Source organism: Schistocerca cancellata, chromosome 8, assembly GCF_023864275.1.
Source record: "Schistocerca cancellata isolate TAMUIC-IGC-003103 chromosome 8, iqSchCanc2.1, whole genome shotgun sequence".
Lineage (NCBI taxonomy): Eukaryota > Metazoa > Arthropoda > Insecta > Orthoptera > Acrididae > Schistocerca > Schistocerca cancellata.
This window is the reverse complement of record NC_064633.1, coordinates 396138605-396144604: the sequence shown is the minus strand read 5'-3', so window position 1 is coordinate 396144604 and position 6000 is coordinate 396138605.

The window sequence follows — 6000 nt, the reverse complement described above, 5'->3', positions numbered from 1 at the left end:
CCAAAGAGACACTGGTCATACGTAAAGTACACTAGCAGCAAGACTCAATACTTTCACCACATGATAGCAATGGTGATGTTACTGATGGCAATGCCACTAAAGCAGAGTTACAAAACATGGTTCTCGAAATTACTTCACTAAAAAAGATGAAGTAAATATTCCAGAATTTGAGTCGAGAACAACTGCCAACATGAGCAACATAGATGTAGATATGCACGGTTTAGTGAAGTAGTTTAAATCACTTAATAAACACAAGGTCTCTGGTCCTCATAGTATACCAAATAGGTCTTTTTCAGAACATGTTGATACAATAGCCCCATACTTAGCAGTCATATACAACTTAACTGCTCACTCATAGATTGATCCTTAACCAAAGACTGGAAAGCTGCACAAATAACATCAATACCCTACAAAGGAAATAGGAGTAATCCAATGAATTGCAGACCCATATCACTAACATTAATTTGAAGTAGTATTTTGGAACATATACTATGTTTGAACATTACAAATTACCTCAAAGAAAATGATTTATTGACAAATAGCCACACATATTCAGAAAATATCATTTTTGTGAAGGATAACTAGCCCTTTATTCTCATGAAGTAATGAGTGCTATCAACATCTGACATTGAATTGATTCCGTATTTTTAGATTTCCCAAAGGCTTTTGACACTATTCCTCACATGATACATCTAATCAGATTGTGTGCTGTGGAGTATCATCTTAGTTGCGTGATTGGATTTGTGATTTCCTACCAGAAAGGTCACAGTTCATAGTAACTGATGTAAAGTCAATGATTCAGTAATAACGGACATTCCTCAAGGAAGCGTTATAGGCCCTCTGCTGTTCCCAATTTATATCAGTGATTTAGTGGACAACCAGAGCAGCCTCTTAAACTATTTGCAGATAATGTCCTCATTTACTGTCTACTGTAAAACAATTTGACAAGATATCTGTGTGGTGCAAAAATCGGCAACTGAATCTAAATAACGAAAAGTGTCAAGTCATCCACAAAATTAGTGACAGAAGTCAACTAAATTTCAGTTACAAAGTAAATCAGAAAAATTGAAAGGTTGTGAATTCAACTATGTATGCAGGGATTAAAATTATGAATAACTTAAATTAGAATGACTACATAAATAATGTTGTGGGGAAAGTGGAGCAAAGCCTATAATTTACTGGCAGGACACTTAGAAAGTGCAACAAGTCTGCTAAAGATACTACATACACCACACTTGTCTGTCATTTTCTGGAGTACTGCCATTTGGTGTGGGATCCATATTAGAAAGGATTGGTATAGGACACTGAAGAGTAGCTGATTTTGTATTACTGTGAACTAGGGCAGAGTGCCACAGATGTTACACATGAACTGGGGTGGCAGTCATTAAAACAAAGGTGTTTTTTGTGGCGGTGGGACATCCTCATGAAATTTCGATCACCAACTTTCTCCTCCATATGTGAAAATATTTTGCTGGTGCCCACCTATTCTGCAATAAACTATCACCATAATAAAGTAAGATAAATCAGAGCTTGCATAGAAAGCTTTAAATGTTCATTTCTCTGATCTACTGTTAAGGAGTGGAATGGTAGAGAAATAGCTCTGACAGGCAGTTAATTGTGAACTGTAGAGTAATAATGTCGACGTAGAAGAGAGAAAAACCTAACCTGTTTGAAGCACTTGAGGTAAATACACATTTAGCTCAAAGCCCTCACCCAATTCTAAATGATCAGTTATGGCTGACCACACCCCCACCTTAAGCTTCACCAGCTAAATACTTACAGACCTAGATTCCAATGATTGTTTTCCCTCACAACCTTTAGTGTTATATTTATACAACTTGTATATTTCAATATTGTATGTTTTCATTATGCACTGGATTGGATACTATCCATCTTCTAAAATATAATTTAACGTGTTTGGTGCCTGATATGAGTGATGAGCTCTCGATTTAACATCCTTCACCTAATTTCATGCCCAGAGATTCTGTGTGTATTGAGATGATCTTTGTAAATTTTGTTCCTATTATGCTCTAAGGGACACTAGTCAGTTGTTTCTCGGTGATGGCATAATAAACTGAAAACTGGTTCATAATAAACAAATATTAGTAGAACAAAAAAGCATTATGTCTATTTTTCAATTTTAAAAATGAAATTTTTCTAGCAAGAAGTGACAGGAGACTCTGTAAGTAGGAAATACTAACACATTCTGGTACAGGCATTCGAGTACAAGGGAATGCTGAAAAGTAATGCCTCCAAATTTTTAATTCTGTTCTAAATACTGGTTGACATTTTACATTTCATGCATATTACTCAGCCGACTTTCCCACTTCACTAACAGAAGTTACAACTGTCTGCTGCTAGGGGTCTCCAAACTGTAGCATGTAACATGGTGGTGTGTAACATAATTATGTTGGTCCAAAAATTGTAAACCCAGAAAACTGAAAACACGAATCCAGAGAGCTCAGACCACTCATGAGTGCTGTGACATCAGCAACAATGTGACGCCTTTGGTTCACCATAATCAATCATCCTCCATATAGTCCTGACTTGACCTCATCCAATTTTCATCTGTTTCCAAAACTTGAGGACTTACTGCTGATAGTGGTGAAGTGGTGCAAGCAGAAGTGAGGCTGTCGACAATGATGGTATCATCAAAATGGTCTCTCATTGAGGGAACTGTGTTCATTCTCATAATAGCTATGTTGGGAAATAAATATTTATACAAGAAATAAAAGATGTAGGATGTCAATAAATTTTGTTTCATTCAAAAAGCTTTAAGGGTTTTCACATAAAAAATTTGAAGGCATTTTTTTCAGCATGCCCTTGTAATAATAAGGAAGTGAGTATCAGGATTCAGTAGAAATGACTTACTGAGTTTTCGATAGCAAGGTGAACAATGGTGCACTACCACTTAAATATGTTTCGAATGATGGTGCAGAATATTGTAAACTTGATGAAAACTTTTGATTTTAAAAGCCAAGTAATTGAATTTCAGCAATTTCTTTTTATAGTTCTGTTTCTATTTGCATGTTTCTTTCTCAGTGACTAATTTATCTTTGTGGTTACTTTATATGTTTCTGTGTTTATTTGTGGCCAGTATTGCTGTACTGAAAACTCCTTGCATTTCTTCAGTCAAAAAGAATGAACTCTAGGTATCCCAGATTGAAGTAGTGTGATGGTTTAACAAAATCTTTGATAGTCGCTGTGTTCAGGCTGAGGACCCCAATGTATAATCTGTGGATAGAATGAAACAATATTCTGAGTTTGCCGATATAATGAGTCCTTTGAGTGGTCTCATAAGTACAGTGTGTTTGAAAAGTTGTTGAACCCATAGGTAAAAAACATAATATTTTATATTGATGTACTTAAATCTAAAAACAACATATCCAGCAGACCTGTATGTATGCCACTGTACATTACACAGACTTGTCTCCTTGTCCTCCTCGACATATTGCAGAGCATTTCAGGAGTTTGGCTTCGAAATGCATCCTCAGCACTTTTTTGCAGGATTTCGCTAGTCTTATACCGATGTTGGGTAACATGGGATTTTATTATCCCCTATAACCAATTGTCTAGTGTGTTAGGGTCGGGGCTTCTTGGTGGTCTTTTAAATAGGGCTGGAGATTTTGCTGAATCATGTCCAGTTCAAGACACTTTGAAATTACTCATCAAGGAACTCGTGCGCCTTAACAGCAAAGTGTGCTGGAGCTCCATACTGCTATAAACACACATGATCCATGATTCCCTAGTCTTCAAGCTAATGTATTAGCCACATTTGAAAGATGTCCAAATACGAATTTCCTTTCATGCACCTTTGAACAAAATAAGGTTCAAACAGTTATTGTGAAGCCATCCCAGTCCATAATAATATGAAGAGGGTTCCTTTCCCACTGTTGCATACAATGGGGATTTTTAGTAACTTAGAAAACCACCTCCTCTTTGTGTGTACTGTGTTAAATTATCCATTCATAAGAACATAATGCCCTTGAGAGACCATGGCAGGCTCCATGCTGACATCAGATAATCCATTCAGAAACATCAATGTAAATACTTTCATTTTCAAATCTATTTTAATGTGCTAATGCATTTGTGACCACAGTTTTTTAAGTTCAGCTGCGCTTCTGAGAATGGATTTCATTCAAGATAGCTCAACTGACTGTACGATAGCAGCTCCTGTTTCCTCTCCCATTTTCTTATGTGCACTACACAGTCTCATTTTTGCACTGCCTGATTGGTTGGTTGATTTATTGATCCACTTTCATCTACAGCTGCACAATGTGCAAGAGATATTTGGATTTTTTGTTAATATTAACAGTTTTACATATAATATACCTTTGTACATAATAACATACATTAATATATCAATTAATGATGAATACTTAAATAAATGTTGTTTCGCTATGTACATAGAGATAAAATACAAATGTTCTTCTGAATGAGACTACATTGGGTAAACACACAAAAATTTAGTTTTGTAGATATTCATTTACTGTGTAAAAGCAGTGATCAACCAAGCACAACTTCAGTTTAGATTTGAAGTGACCAATGTTTTGTATGTGTTTAATGGTATCTGGTAAGGCATTGTATAGTTTGATATTAGGATGGATAAGGCTGTTTTGAAATAACTTTGTGTTGGCACTTTGAACATATACATCCAATTTTTGTCTTGTATCATAGCTGTGTATTGTGTGATTTTGAGTGATGAGTGGTTTTTTTGTATGTAAGTTTTGCTTTAAATACATTATATTTTCAAGCATATATATGCAAGGAAGTGGCAGGATCATCCTTTATTGAAACAATGGTCTACATGATTTATCTACCCCTTCCATTATTCTTATAATTTTTTTTTTTTTAATTTTGAATGTTTTGATGGCATCTCCAGAATTTCCCCAGAACATAATCCCATATTGGAGGTGAGAGTGTACAACTGCATAATATACACAATAAAGGGTGTTGTAGCTGGTACAATTTTTTAATGTACACAACACAAAACAAGAAGTACTTAATTTTTTGTTCATTTGCTCAATATGTGCTTTCCATTTCAAGTTGTCTTGTAGATGAAGTCCAAGAAATTTCGTACAGGCTGTTTTGGCAATTGTCTGTCCATATAGCTCTAGATTGGGTGATATCAGATTTTTTGTTTGTGCTGTGTGTATATCCATAGTTACAGTTTTTTCAGTGTTTATTATTAAGTCATTGTCATCAAAGTAACATGTTAGCCTGTCAGTGGCTTCTTTTATGTTTTTTACAAGAGTTTCTTCTGAGTTTCCTGTAATAAGAACACTCATATCACCAGCAAGTTTAGGTCATTTACATAGAGTAAGAACAGAAAAGGACCCATTACTGATCCTTGTGGCACTCCATATTTAACAGCCAGTAGCTTGGAATTATATTTCCTAATGACATTGTCCCTTTCTTGATCTATTTCCACATATTGTTCCCTGTTCTTAAGATAAGAGCTGAGCCAGTTGTTAGCTGTTCCCCTAATGCCAAGATTTTCTAGCTTGTGTAGCAATTTGTCATGATTTATGGTGTCAAATGCCTTTGCCAAATCTCAAAATATGCCCATGGTAAGTTTTTTGTTGTCTAATGCTATCAGTGCCTCTAATAGAAAGGAGCGAACTGCTGATTCAGTTGAGCGGTTTGCTCTAAATCCATGTTGAGATTCTGACAGAATGCCATTATCCTCTATGAAGTCCGTTAGCCTCTTATTGAAAAGCCTTTCTAATATTTTTGAGAAAACAGACAGAAGTGCCAGTGGTCTGTAGTTGGAAATATCATCTTTGTTACCTTTCTTGTATAATGGCTTTACTTTTGCTATTTTCAAACATGAAGGAAAAGTTCCTGTAGCAAAATATAGGTTACATAGGTGGGTTAAGGGCTCAGTAATCAAGTCCCCACACTTCTTTATAATGAAATCAGTTATATTATCTACACCTGCAGAGTGTTTCATTTCGAGACTTTTTATTGTAACCTGTACTTCTTCTACATTTGTTGGGT